A 14,531-nucleotide genomic window follows, 5' to 3' on the forward strand; every position below is an offset into this window, starting at 1 on the left:
GTGATCTTATATAAGGTTTCCTTTTTTCATATAGCGGTACGGAACCCTAAAAAAATGATATTACCAATATAAAAAATAATTGTTTGTAAATCAGCCAATAAACAAAAAAATATATATTTTACGTAACTATAAAAATAGTTCAAACTTTTTTATATATTATTTGAGTAATATTTGATCATAGTCTGCATACATACCCGAACCAAAAGGGGTTATTTGGACCGAGTAGAATGATATGGCAACACCAGCCAGATACAACAGCCCTTGAAATTATGATGGTGGATTTATTATCTGTCTTTGTAGGTCATTGGTGCGCTATTTTTGAATAGACTTAACACATAATTTTCTCACAATCGGCTTTAAGGATATCCTGGGTTGGCGATTAATAAAATTAATATATGAAATGCAATAAATAATTGCACATTAAAAATATAATTGACCGAAAAAATGTACAATGTGAAATCCATTAAATTAATGTTCTATCGAATAACAGCTCTTATTAACTCATAAAAATCATTCATGCGATTGAAAAAGGAACGAAAAAAAAAAACGATTATTTTTTTAAGAATAATACCAATTCGGGAATTACTAATATTAATATTTACCCCTCCTTTAAAGCTTGTCACTTGTGTTAGGAGTGGGGACGACAAGCCAAGGGGTCAGGGTCAATCTTGCGACTTTTTACATCACATGCATGTTCTTCTTAAATAATTTTTTATACATAAATTTGCCTCCTTAAAATATATATTAGAAGATTTTGAATAATGTGAAGCTGTATTTAGTAAGGCTAGTCGATCGGCCTCGATCAGCTTCGAAATACGAAGTGAATTTATACAGAATAACACATCATCACCTTGAGATAAACATATTCAAATTGAACTCTATTTCTTTAAAATCGCCCTATTCCAGTCAATATCAGAACTATTTTTTTTTTTCTATTATAATTGTTTTTCTTTATACAAAAACTAAATATGCCCAAAATAATTTAATCCGTCGTTCGTGTAAAATGTACAATACATTTTTTTTATACTACGCAAACATTTTCATGTTCCCTTTAAAGTGTTAAGAGTTAACATTAATTAATTTGTAAAATCAATGAATGTTGATTTGTTTGTGTAATCGTTGTTTTTTATGTTTTTAATATTTAATCACTGTTATTAATTGCTTTTTGATTTAGTTAATTGATTGTTTAAATTCTGAATTTTAACTACTATTGTCACCTTTGTCTTCCTGCTTCTTATTTGTGTTAGATATTGGAAGAATAGGAACTTGATTTGTTTTATGTTACATAATTTTTTTTTAATTTTTGATCTATGACGACCGCCTGGTCGAGTAGTGTGTACACCGATTTTCATGGGAACGCTGCTCCGAGGTCCCGGGTTCGATTTCCAGCCGAATCGATGTAGAAAAAGTTCATTAGTTTTCTATGTTGTCTTGAGTCTGGGTGTATGTGGTACCGTCGTTACTTCTGATTCGCCATAACACAAGTGCTTTACCTACTTACATTGGGATCAGAGTAATGTATGTGATGTTGTCCAATATTTATTATTTATTTATTAACTATTGTACTGTTTGTTTATCAGAAAAAGTAAATAAAAAAGAAAAACCTTTTATTTGGTGATAGTGCAATCAAAAGATGGAGATCAAACGATGAAAGGAACGACATGGTAACAACAGTTAGTCAACATATCAACAGTCTGAGGCAGGATACCTTACGTACCGTTACAAACTTTTACCTGAATAAAATTTACGTATTCTACAGGAACACCAGCTGTCTTAACATAATATTCATCTTCGGTTCCCTTTTACTTCCATCCCATATTTTGCTCAATGTTTAAATATTCTAAAATTAAAGCCACACATTTGCATACGGAACTCTTTGCATTTAAAATCACGAATGACTGACTCCGACGTTATGGAAGCAGTGTTCTTTTCTTTTTAGAAATTTTCTCTTATTTTCACGTGCCAGTATCGTTCAGGAATCTGGCAGAAATGTGCGGGAAAATTTCTTTCTAGAAAAGGAACGCCTTTACGTTTCGTAAATAATTTTTGTGTTTTAAAATTAGTGTTACGTGCTCATTCATTGCATTCGGTTAGGATTTGAAAATATTAATAAAATAATATCTATACATGCTTATAAAGTAAGTAATAAATTAATATGTTCTTGAAGTTACATGATGCGCGTACGGGGTGACGTGTAAACTACAAGATGAAGTTGCTCGCTTAACCGCCAATTAAATCGTTTAAAATACTCGTAGACAACTTCACACCTGATCTTGTTTTACTTTGTTAATTAATACAAATTTAAATTATGAGTAGGTCAATGTGAGTGAGTCTGTTACTTCACGCTTAAAATCCTGAACCGATTCAGATAAAAGATAGTATGGAGATAGTTTGAGTCCCGGAGAACGATACAGGCTACTTTTTTAATTCAGCTCCCAAAGGTGTAAAATGTAAATTAACGTGTGCTATAGATGAAGTTATACAAATTTCACGCGGGTAAAGCCACAGATTCAGTTAGTATATTGAGAAATTGAAAAAAGAAGCCGTATACTGCGTAACTTGCCGGTTACCATAGCAACCATGCATGTTTATTTCAAAGACATCACGTCATACACACGTTCTAGTAAATTAACAATATTACAATAGCAGAAGGAGGAATAAGCTCAATAGTTACACTACAAACCGTTCTTAATTAATACATTGTTGTCGACTTCCGTGGTCAAGTAGTGTGTACACCGGTTTTCATGGGTACGCCTACTCCGAGGTCCCGGGTTCGATTCCCGGCCGAGTCGATGTAGAAAAAGTTCATTAGCTTTCTATGTTGTCTTGGGTCTGCGTGTTTTTGGTACCGTCGTTACTTCTGATATCCATAACACAAGTGCTTTAGCTACTTACATTGGGATCAGAGTAATGTATGTGAAGTTGTTTATAATACCAGACTATTACACTTAACTACTTATAACCACTTTAATTTCTCTTCTACAGTACCAGCAGCATTCAAACCTTTAAAGGTTGTTAGTTTGGAGACGTCAATTTTAAAAATATAAGACGGGCACCTATTTTTTTACACAGCCGTCTGATGGAAATAAATAGATTTAATGATGTATCTGTCAGTGTGTGTTCCTTTGTTGAGTGAGGCACTTGGTATCTCGCTCTTGGGAGCGTCAGCTCCAGTCGTGCGTACTGACTGAATTAGTAACATATACTTTATTCAAGCAGGCTTTTACAAGCACTTTTGAATCGTCATTTAACAAACTATATTAAGTAAAGCTACCACCGGTTCAGAATGTAGATTCTACCGTAAAGAACCGTCAGGACACTCAGTAGTTACTCTTTATCAACATCTAAAAATACAGTCGTGTTAGTTAAATATAAATATAATTATAAATGTTATATATCTTGCCTGAAGGTCAACAAGCATTAACTCCACGCTTTTTTATCATCTATATAATCTTGTATCGAATAATATGCCTTCTATACCAATGTGTTTTTTACAAATTACTTGAATTTATGAAACGGCAAAGTTAAAAATGTCTGCGGAATGATATCTATCCTTTTTTATCTGCGACATATATATTTATTTACAGTCGTCAACAATCTGTCAATTCATTGTATCCGGTTTCGACTTTAAAGTTAATTAACAACTAAAAACCAAGGAGAGTAGCTATACATATGATTATGAACACTTATTATGATGAAAAAATTAAGAATATTGTATGATCGATTACGTAGAGGATTATGTTTAAATGATTAAAAAATTATTATATAAAATTTAAAATTATTTAAAAAAAAATATTGTATTTTTAAAAGAATTATAAATAATTTACATTAAGAACTCTAATAACTATTGTAGAAAACCATGAAGGTGTAGAATGTTGCTGAGAATACCAGCAAAGTTTTATCGTTGAATCGTAAATCTGATCCTCAACTAATAAATGTACAAATTACTTATATTATATTGTTTAGTTTTCACGTTAGAAAAAATGTCTTCCTGAAAATAATCGAGAATTCCTTGATAAATAACAAAAATAAAACATAATCGATTAAGATAAAACAAACGCCTTATTAAGGAATAAAGTAAGTAATTAACTGCCTTAGTCTTTAAGAAACCATAACTTTGAAACTGTATAGAAAAATAAACATTATATTGACTTCTGAAACCTCTAGCAATAAAATAGAACATCAAACAAAAGATACCAATCTTCTCGGTGACCTGCACAAGAGCACGACTGACGTAGTACCTTTTGTCTGGAACACAACTGGGATCTATAAATGTTCATGATATTTTTATGAGCTGCCTGCTTGTTAACTGAGTAAGTTTTAAAGAGCCGAGATGGCCCAGTGGTTAGAACGCGTGCATCTTAACCGATGATTTCGGGTTCAAATCCAGGCAGGCACCACTGAATTTTCATGTGCTTAATTTGTGTTTATAATTCATCTCGTGCTCGGCGGTGAAGGAAAACATCGTGAGGAAACCTGCATGTGTCTAATTTCAACGAAATTCTGCCACATGTGTATTCCGCCAACCCGCATTGGAGCAGCGTGGTGGAATATGCTCCAAACCTTCTCCTCAAAGGGAGAGGAGGCCTTTATCCCAGCAGTGGGACATTTACGGGCTGCTAATGAAAGAAATTTTAATCATACCTTAGACTATTTAGCCTATGTACCACTAAAATTAAACAGAGATATTATGTCCCTTGAAACTCAAATACGAAAATATTAAGAATTGCTGTTTGCTGGTAGAATATATTATGAATATATATATTATGATGACCCTCATCCTACCCAAATGTAATTGCCACAAACGCCAATTACCTAAGTAAATCAAATTATTTTTATTCAATAATGTTACGTACGATAATGAACTCAAAACTTAAATGACTTTAAATGACAGTACATACTTTATTAACATTACATTAACTCAAGCAACGAAAATTAATTTGTAACGTCTTATATTGCAGAGCCGACGAATCATTGAAAGAAACGATTTTCTTACCCCAATCATTATAATTTTTTTATGTAATAATTAGGCAGACCAGCTAATGGACCATCTGATATTAAATGGTCACCAGAGCTCATAGACATTGGCTCTCTTAGAAATGTTAACCATTCCTTACTTCGCCAATGCGCCATCAACCTCGGGAACTAAGATGTTGTGTCCCTTGTGTCTGTAGTTACTGGCCCATTTACCTTTCAAACCGAAACACAATAATACCAAGTAAACCTGGGCGGCAAAATATATCTGATTAGTGGGTGGTACCTACCAGAGGGTCTTGTACAAAATCCTACCACCTAGTAAATTATGTTTAACAACAAGATTAATAACTATTTTTGATTTGAAATGGCATGAGCCGATCGTTTCATTCCCAATGTGTAAAAATCGTCGATCGTCGCGTCGTGTAAAAGGTCGTTGATACTATGCTGGATAATTTTATTTAATCGTAAAACCTGAAATTGGTCTGTATTCGATTACGTATAACCAAGCTATTCAATTTTCATTTAACGACACATGAGCCATGTTTCATTGAGAGTTATCACAGAATCGCAATGAACTTTCTATCAAGAATTGATAAAAGGACGAGTAAATAAAAAAATATTATAAAATGAAATCAGAGCAACATTTAAAGTCAAACTATTATTACTTTTAGATAAACAAAACAATAGCCTCCTGGCTATTTCTTATATCAAAAATGTATGAATTTTATACCCTGTTCAAGTTAACTTGATCTTTGATCTTTGATAGCTTGATTTTCAGGGTATCTTGTATATTGTATCGTCCGAATTGTGACATTGTAATTCGACTCCCAACACAATCAAAATTTTCCTATTCATATTAATTTAGTAAATAATAAAATCATTAAAAAAAATTGGACTTTCATGATATATATTTTTATAATAGTTTCGCCCAGCGGCTTTGTCCGCATTTAACCAATATTAGTTACCTTATATCCTTTGCTATTTTCCGAACAACGTACATACTAAATGATCTGATGATCGTTTGAGTTTAAGTCGCGAAAGCGTAACAAACAAACAAAATCACATTTCCGTTTATAATATTAGAACTAAAATGAAATGCGAGTGACAATTTAAAAACACAAAATAAAAGAAACGACGACAATTTTATTTTTTTAAATTCTTTCTCTCTCATTGTTACCTGAAGCGAGTTACTTTCACATAATAGTCTTGAAATCTGTTTTCCTCCGGAGACAAGACTTTGCGTCGCTTTTGTTAGTTTTCATCTGTAAATAAACAATGGAATATTACTAATGGATTTCAGACTTGAGTTGAGGAAATCCTTCGAAACTCCCGTGGAACAACAAATTGTCTTTCGAGATTATTTCACTGTCATTTCCAGAAGACAAATGAATGGAAGGATAATAATCCTCACTGGCAGTTTGATTGGCGTTGTACGTCATTATTATCGTCTTAAATTTCAAACATTGCCAATTGTTAGTGTATAATTGCGTATGTTATAACCAGTTACAATATCAAAAAAATCAAATAAGCTCATAGAAGCACTTTATAACCGTAATTTTTACATTGTTAAATAAATGTAAATCTACCCGCGGTTCGAGTAGTAGATTCTACCGAGAAGAACCGGCAAGAAACTCAGTAGTTACTACTACAATAAAGTACGATTAAATGGATATATATCCTGCCTAAAAATCAACAAATACTAAGTCCAAGCTTTTTTAATATGAATATATCTTGTAATTTGCATTATGCCATATTTATCGATTTGTTTTAGACATGAGCTTCAAATTTCTTAACATAAGTACCATTACTGTAAATATATTTAATATTGTTGTATTGTGAAGGTACTGTAAATATATCTTAATTGAAAACATCCAGTACAGGGTCTCGAGATCCAAAATATAATTAGTCTGGCCAGCTCTTTTTTGTAGGATGAAAACAGTTTCGATATCTTTAGCGTTATTATATGGCGCTGATAGAAAATGTCACGTTCCTGAATCGCGCTATATAGATTTTCACTTCTAAGAAAATATTTATTAAAAGAATTGACAACATTAAGTGCTTAAATATATATACAAATATGAATTAAAAATAGTTACTGTATAAAGCCCGTTTGTTTTGCAAGCCTGTCTGGGTAGGTACTACCCACTCATCAGATATTCTACCGCCAAATAACAGTACACTGTATTTTTGTCTTCCGGTTAGAAGGGTGAGTGAGCCAGTGTAATCACAGGCACAAGGGACATAACATCTTAGTTCCCAAGGTTGGTGGCGCATAGGTGATGTAAGGAATGGTTAATATTTCTTACGGCGCCTATGTCTATGGGCGGTGGTGTGGTGGCAAGAATGCTAGCAGCATTTCCCCGTTGAATCGCAATTCCGATCCTCTGGGCTAAAATCGAACCAGCCCACCTGTACCAGTGGAGGCAATATGGCGAGGTGTTATACTTTTGATGAAGCTTTTTGCACCATTAGTCCAAGGGACAAGTGTTTCGACAGTAAAAGAGACATAAAAGTAATTCGACATAAGACACGAATATTTAGATCTTTTTTTGCTTCAGCTTTTTCCGCAGCGGCACCGGCTCTTAACATTGTGTCTCGGATATGAGACGGGGCCAAAGTATCAACGCATGTAGCGTCCCAAAAAAGGGCCCGTCCTCGTTCCCAGGGAAACAATCTTAATCCATCAGATCTCTTACCATCATCACGATTAATTCCACGAGGCTCTGTAAGAGCAGGAACGTCGATGGTGGCAAGCGGCCTTTTTATTGTATCATTAATAGAACCGTGGCGGAAAACCCTGCCTGAACTCCTTGGGCAAGAACCATGTAAACCAAAAGAGTCCACCTCCTTTCCAGACGGGCTATCTGTGCTCAGAGCATAGCGGTGTTCCCAGTCGGAGACCAATTGATAACTCCTAAGTATATATAGTGTGCGATAACACATGTGGAACGATCTAATAAAATCATAGTTGTAAACAGTAGAGCTTACCACCTTCCATTTTCCACTTCCCTAGTATCACGATTTGATCCCCTGATAATATTTCGACGTAAACACTTGGTAACACTTTTTTCTCGCTTATCCATAAATCTAAAAACTGAAATGTTTTAATTGTGAATTGTACCTTTAGTACATCTACCGACTACCATGAGCCGAGATGGCCCAGTGGCTAGAACGCGTGCATCTTAACCGATGATTTCGGGTTCAAACCCAGGCAGGCACCACTGAAATTTCATGTGCTTAATTTGTGTTTATAATTCATCTCGTGCTCGGCGGTGAAGGAAAACATCGTGAGGAAACCCGCATTTGTCTAATTTCAACGAAATTCTGCCACATGTGTATTCCGCCAACCCGCATTGGAGCAGCGTGGTGGAATATGCTCCAAACCTTCTCCTCAAAGGGAGAGGAGGCCTTTATCCCAGCAGTGGGACATTTACGGGCTGCTAATGTTAAAAAAAAAACCGACTACCACCAGTCTAAGCTTTGACGACCTCTGTGGTCGAGTAGTGTGTACATCGGTTTTCAAGATTCCCGGCCGAGTCGATCTAGAAAAAGTTCATTCGTTTTCTATGTTGTCTTGGGTCTGGGTGTTTGTGTTACCGTCGTAACTTCTGATTTTCCCTATCACAAGTGCTTTAGCTACTTACATTGGGATCAAAAAAAAAAAAAACTACACTATCAGATAACATACAATATGCGCAATTTAAACTCGCCGTCTGATCAACAACTATCTTGATTTACAAAATCATACCCGCGCAAGGTTTTTTCAGGAATAAAAGACGTAAGTACAGTCTCACTGTAGTCTCAATTTAATGTATATAAAAATACGTACAAATAGAAAATCAGAAGTGCGATTCTTTAAGATTTCACTTCGTATCTCACTCGTGAAATTTTGACTTCCGACTAACGGTGATTTGCCATTTTGATTCGTGTATCGTACAACTCTAATAAACATTAAGTAATATCGCATAACACTCTCTGACATTTCACGTGTTCTGCGGTGAATGATGAGTTTCCTCTTATAAAATACCTCAGATAAGAAACATAAGGTATACTGATTCGATTAATCAATTCAAATAAAGAATATTGCTTATTCTAAATCAATATATTGTAATCTTAATATATTCTTTCTATGTCATAACAATCGTTTCTACCCATGTTACTGAGTCACAAGATTCTTATATGCAAAAGTAAAATATACTCTAAGTGAATAGTATAAGGTATATTTTCGATCGTCACGTTGATGGAACAGCCGGTTGCACTTAAAATAGCAATTTCCTTCGGGATATATGTCGGTATTAAAAAACACGGTCGGCTGAAGGCTCCTTTGGATGAATATTTTGGTATCATTTTGCCTTTTCGATGGTTTTATATTCGTACAATTGGTAATAAATGAACTGCCTTTGACTTGGGAACGTTTTAAACAATACTACTGTATTCCCCAAGATACAAATCAGAATAAGGACTTTTTTGATTTTATCATATATTAAAGATAATATTCCGCCAACCCGCATTGGAGCAGCGTGGTGGAATATGCTCCAAACCTTCTCCTCAAAGGGAGAGGAGGCCTTTATCCCAGCAGTGGGACACTTACGGGCTGCTAATGCTAATGCTAAAGATAATAAAAACATTATTGAAAATTTCAGTAAAATATAAGTACATATTTTTTTTCTAATGCTTATGGTTTTTTTTTGATAACATTTAAGCTCAATAGCTACCAAACATTCAAAAGAGAATTCGGTTGACAAGCAGGAGTGCAACGTTCAGAACTGTTTTATTTATTTATATGATGACGATGATAATGATGATGATGATGATAATATTGTCACGTTCATAACTGTTTTATTTATATGTATGATGATGATGATGATGATGATGATGATGATGATGATGATAGTGTCACATTCAGAACTGTTTTATTTATATGATGATGATGATGATGATGATGATGATGATGATGATGATGATGATGATGATAGTGTCACATTCAGAACTGTTTTATTTATATGATGATGATGATGATGATGTTGTCACATTCAGAACTGTTTTATTTATATGATGATGATGATGATGATGATGATGATGATGATGATGATGATGATGATGATAGTGTCACATTCAGAACTGTTTTATTTATATGATGATGATGATGATGATGTTGTCACATTCAGAACTGTTTTATTTATATGATGATGATGATGATGATGTTGTCACATTCAGAACTGTTTTATTTATATGATGATGATGATGATGATGATGATGATGATGATGATAGTGTCACATTCAGAACTGTTTTATTTATATGATGATGATGATGATGATAGTGTCACATTCAGAACTGTTTTATTTATATGATGATGATGATGATGATGTTGTCACATTCAGAACTGTTTTATTTATATGATGATGATGATGATGATGTTGTCACATTCAGAACTGTTTTATTTATATGATGATGATGATGATGTTGTCACATTCAGAACTGTTTTATTTATATGATGATGATGATGATGATGTTGTCACATTCAGAACTGTTTTATTTATATGATGATGATGATGATGATGATGATGATGATGATGATGATGATAGTGTCACATTCAGAACTGTTTTATTTATATGATGATGATGATGATGATAGTGTCACATTCAGAACTGTTTTATTTATATGATGATGATGATGATGATAGTGTCACATTCAGAACTGTTTTATTTATATGATGATGATGATGATGATGTTGTCACATTCAGAACTGTTTTATTTATATGATGATGATGATGATGATGATGATGATGATGATGATGATAGTGTCACATTCAGAACTGTTTTATTTATATGATGATGATGATGATGATAGTGTCACATTCAGAACTGTTTTATTTATATGATGATGATGATGATGATGTTGTCACATTCAGAACTGTTTTATTTATATGATGATGATGATGATGATGATGATGATGATGATGATGATGATGATGATAGTGTCACATTCAGAACTGTTTTATTTATATGATGATGATGATGATGATGTTGTCACATTCAGAACTGTTTTATTTATATGATGATGATGATGATGATGTTGTCACATTCAGAACTGTTTTATTTATATGATGATGATGATGATGATGATGATGATGATGATGATGATGATGATGATGATGATGATGATGATGATAGTGTCACATTCAGAACTGTTTTATTTATATGATGATGATGATGATGATGTTGTCACATTCAGAACTGTTTTATTTATATGATGATGATGATGATGATGTTGTCACATTCAGAACTGTTTTATTTATATGATGATGATGATGATGATGATGATGATGATGATGTTGTCACATTCAGAACTGTTTTATTTATATGATGATGATGATGATGATGTTGTCACATTCAGAACTGTTTTATTTATATGATGATGATGATGATGATGTTGTCACATTCAGAACTGTTTTATTTATATGATGATGATGATGATGATGATGATGATGATGATGATGATGATAGTGTCACATTCAGAACTGTTTTATTTATATGATGATGATGATGATGATAGTGTCACATTCAGAACTGTTTTATTTATATGATGATGATGATGATGATGTTGTCACATTCAGAACTGTTTTATTTATATGATGATGATGATGATGATGTTGTCACATTCAGAACTGTTTTATTTATATGATGATGATGATGATGATGATGATGATGATGATAGTGTCACATTCAGAACTGTTTTATTTATATGATGATGATGATGATGATAGTGTCACATTCAGAACTGTTTTATTTATATGATGATGATGATGATGATGTTGTCACATTCAGAACTGTTTTATTTATATGATGATGATGATGATGATAGTGTCACATTCAGAACTGTTTTATTTATATGATGATGATGATGATGATGTTGTCACATTCAGAACTGTTTTATTTATATGATGATGATGATGATGATGATGATGATGATGATGATGATGATAGTGTCACATTCAGAACTGTTTTATTTATATGATGATGACGGCGGGTAGGCACGAAAGCATAAACACGCAAATTTTAGAGCTCTGTATTTTTTAAATATTTAAATTATTAATTTTCATATATGTTATAATTTAATTGTACCTGTGTATAAGTTGGCGGTCACTGAACTTTCTTACAAATCATTACCTTTTCACTTTAATCACTTCACATAAATATGGACACAACAGCTGAGCAGCTTTTAAAAAGCATGGAAGAGCTTTCAAAATTATTTAACTCGAGGATGGGCGAGTTTGAGAAAAATTTGCCGCAACCCACTTCTGCTTCCAATCCAACAGTGAAAGCCTTAGCTGGAGAATTCCTAACTTTTAAGACCTTTGTTTGGAAATCATTAGGCATTCTCAAATCCCAGATTGAACTTCTTGTCCTTGGCTTCGATCGCTTGGAGACACAGTCTAGAAGAAAGGTCTTACTTCTTCATGGCATTACGGAGAGTGTGGATGAGGATGTGGTAAAGAAGACGATGACTGTGTTGACGGAGCAGATGAAACTGACTAATGTTAAACCTGAGTCACTTGAATCTTGCCACAGGTTAGGTGCCAAAAAGAACTCGGCTCGGCCTATCTTAGTGCGCTTCACAACTGTGCAACTTCGCTCAAATGTCTGGAGGGCTAAAACATCGTTGAAAGGTTCCTCAATTAAAGTAACGGAATTCTTAACAAAGTCCCGACAGGAAGTTTTTGTTGCGGCTCGAAATCATTTCGGGATTCGAAGATGTTGGTCTGCAGATGGCATCATAATTATTGTTCTGCCGGACAAATCCCGTGTTAAGGTCGTGTCTCAAGATGAACTAAAGCAGCTGATAGCTAAGTATCCTAAAAACACGACAGCTCCATAGTGTTAAAACATATTTGTTAATTTCTTAAGTTTGTTATTGTTACCATAATTATTTTCGTCATGTTTTAACATTCTAAATATTTTATATTGTAATTGAGGGTACACTGAAGTCTCTTTGTTCACTTAATTTATCTTAATTTTAAACAGTTAAACGTTATCTTTTTAAATTTCACTAACTTTTTAGTATATTAAGGTATTCTCGATAAAAATAAAACATATGATTGACGACAATATTTGATTATGTCACTGTCAACTGTCAGCTGTCTATTTCACGTCGTCTACTATCTGTGAGCTTTGCGTTTAGTTATTGCATTAACCACTTTTTAATTTTTGATTTAACTTTTATTTTAACTTAGCTTGTTATTTATTTATTTTTTTGTTTTTTCCTCTTGTTATTTTTTTTTCTCCGTTAATTACGTTATTGATAAAATTCATACCTATGTTTGCCTTGCAGTCAACTTATACATAGGAATAGTGTTGTTATTGGCAAATAGTTATTTAGTTTTTTGTATTTTTAGTCTATACCATAATTAGATATTTATACTGTTTTATATAGTGTTATATATATATTTATATATATTTATTTATTTTCTTTCTATTTATTTCTACTTTGATGAACTTTGAAGATGATTATTTTTCTTGTACGTCAGATGATTATGAAAGTGCCTTAAGCAGTAACAATGACTCACTATCTGATACTGAACTTCTGGAGGCAAATCTCCAGAAAGTATTCCTCCCAAATAAAAACCTCCTTTCACTGGTGCATATCAACGCGCAGAGTCTACCAGCTCACCATTCTGATCTTCTAACATCCTTTGACACTAGTGTAGTCGATTGCATTCTAGTTTCTGAAACATGGCTAAAACCCTCCCTACCGTCTACTTCTTGTTCTCTACCCGGCTACCAACTGTTTCGCCATGACCGCATTGGGCGTGGTGGAGGTGGAGTGGGTATTTATTTGCGCGGAGACATTCCGGCCAACATTACTCTCTGCTCCCCACCACATTCTGTAGACTCTATAGAATATCTTTTTTTAAATATTGAGATACATCATAAAAAAATTCTACTTGGTGTTCTTTACAACCCTAGTGATAAAATTAATTATTTTAATGACCTTGAAAACATTTTAGCTAACCTTTTACCGAACTTTGATCACGTAATATGCATGGGCGATCTGAACACGTGTATATTGAAAGACGATACACGAGCACAGAAACTGAATGCATTGCTGTCTTCTTTTAATTTACATTTACTTTCAATGTCTTCGCCCACTCATTACTTTCCTGGCTGTAAGCCTTCATTGATTGATTTGATGTTTGTCTCTAACCCTCATTTTGTTATTTCTCACGGTCAAATGACTGCTCCCTTTTCCTATCATGACTTAATTTTTCTTACTTATAAAGTGCGCCCTCCTAAGGTTAGAGGCAAAGTATCTATTCAGCGCGATTTCAAGCATATTAACCTTGAACGTTTGAGAGAGGACGTAAGAAATATCGACTGGTCGTCACTACTATATTCTAATAACATTGATGCCATGGTCAACGATCTAACTACTGAACTGATTCGTATATATGACATCCATGCTCCTGCACGACCAGTGCGGATGAAGCATGCACCAGCTCCCTGGTTAACACCAGTAATCAGAAATACCATGGCAAAACGCGATAAAGCCAA

The 14,531-nt window shown here is 33.8% G+C and overlaps 1 protein-coding gene across 1 annotated transcript in view; it reads left to right on the top strand.

Moving 5' to 3' along the window:
* Positions 1–14,531, top strand: part of LOC125073912 (sex peptide receptor) — a 309,093-nt gene that overhangs the window by 258,560 nt on the left and 36,002 nt on the right. The gene's annotated exons all lie outside the window — the stretch shown is intronic.

The sequence above is a fragment of the Vanessa atalanta genome, chromosome 26 (genome assembly GCF_905147765.1).
Source record: "Vanessa atalanta chromosome 26, ilVanAtal1.2, whole genome shotgun sequence".
NCBI lineage: Eukaryota > Metazoa > Arthropoda > Insecta > Lepidoptera > Nymphalidae > Vanessa > Vanessa atalanta.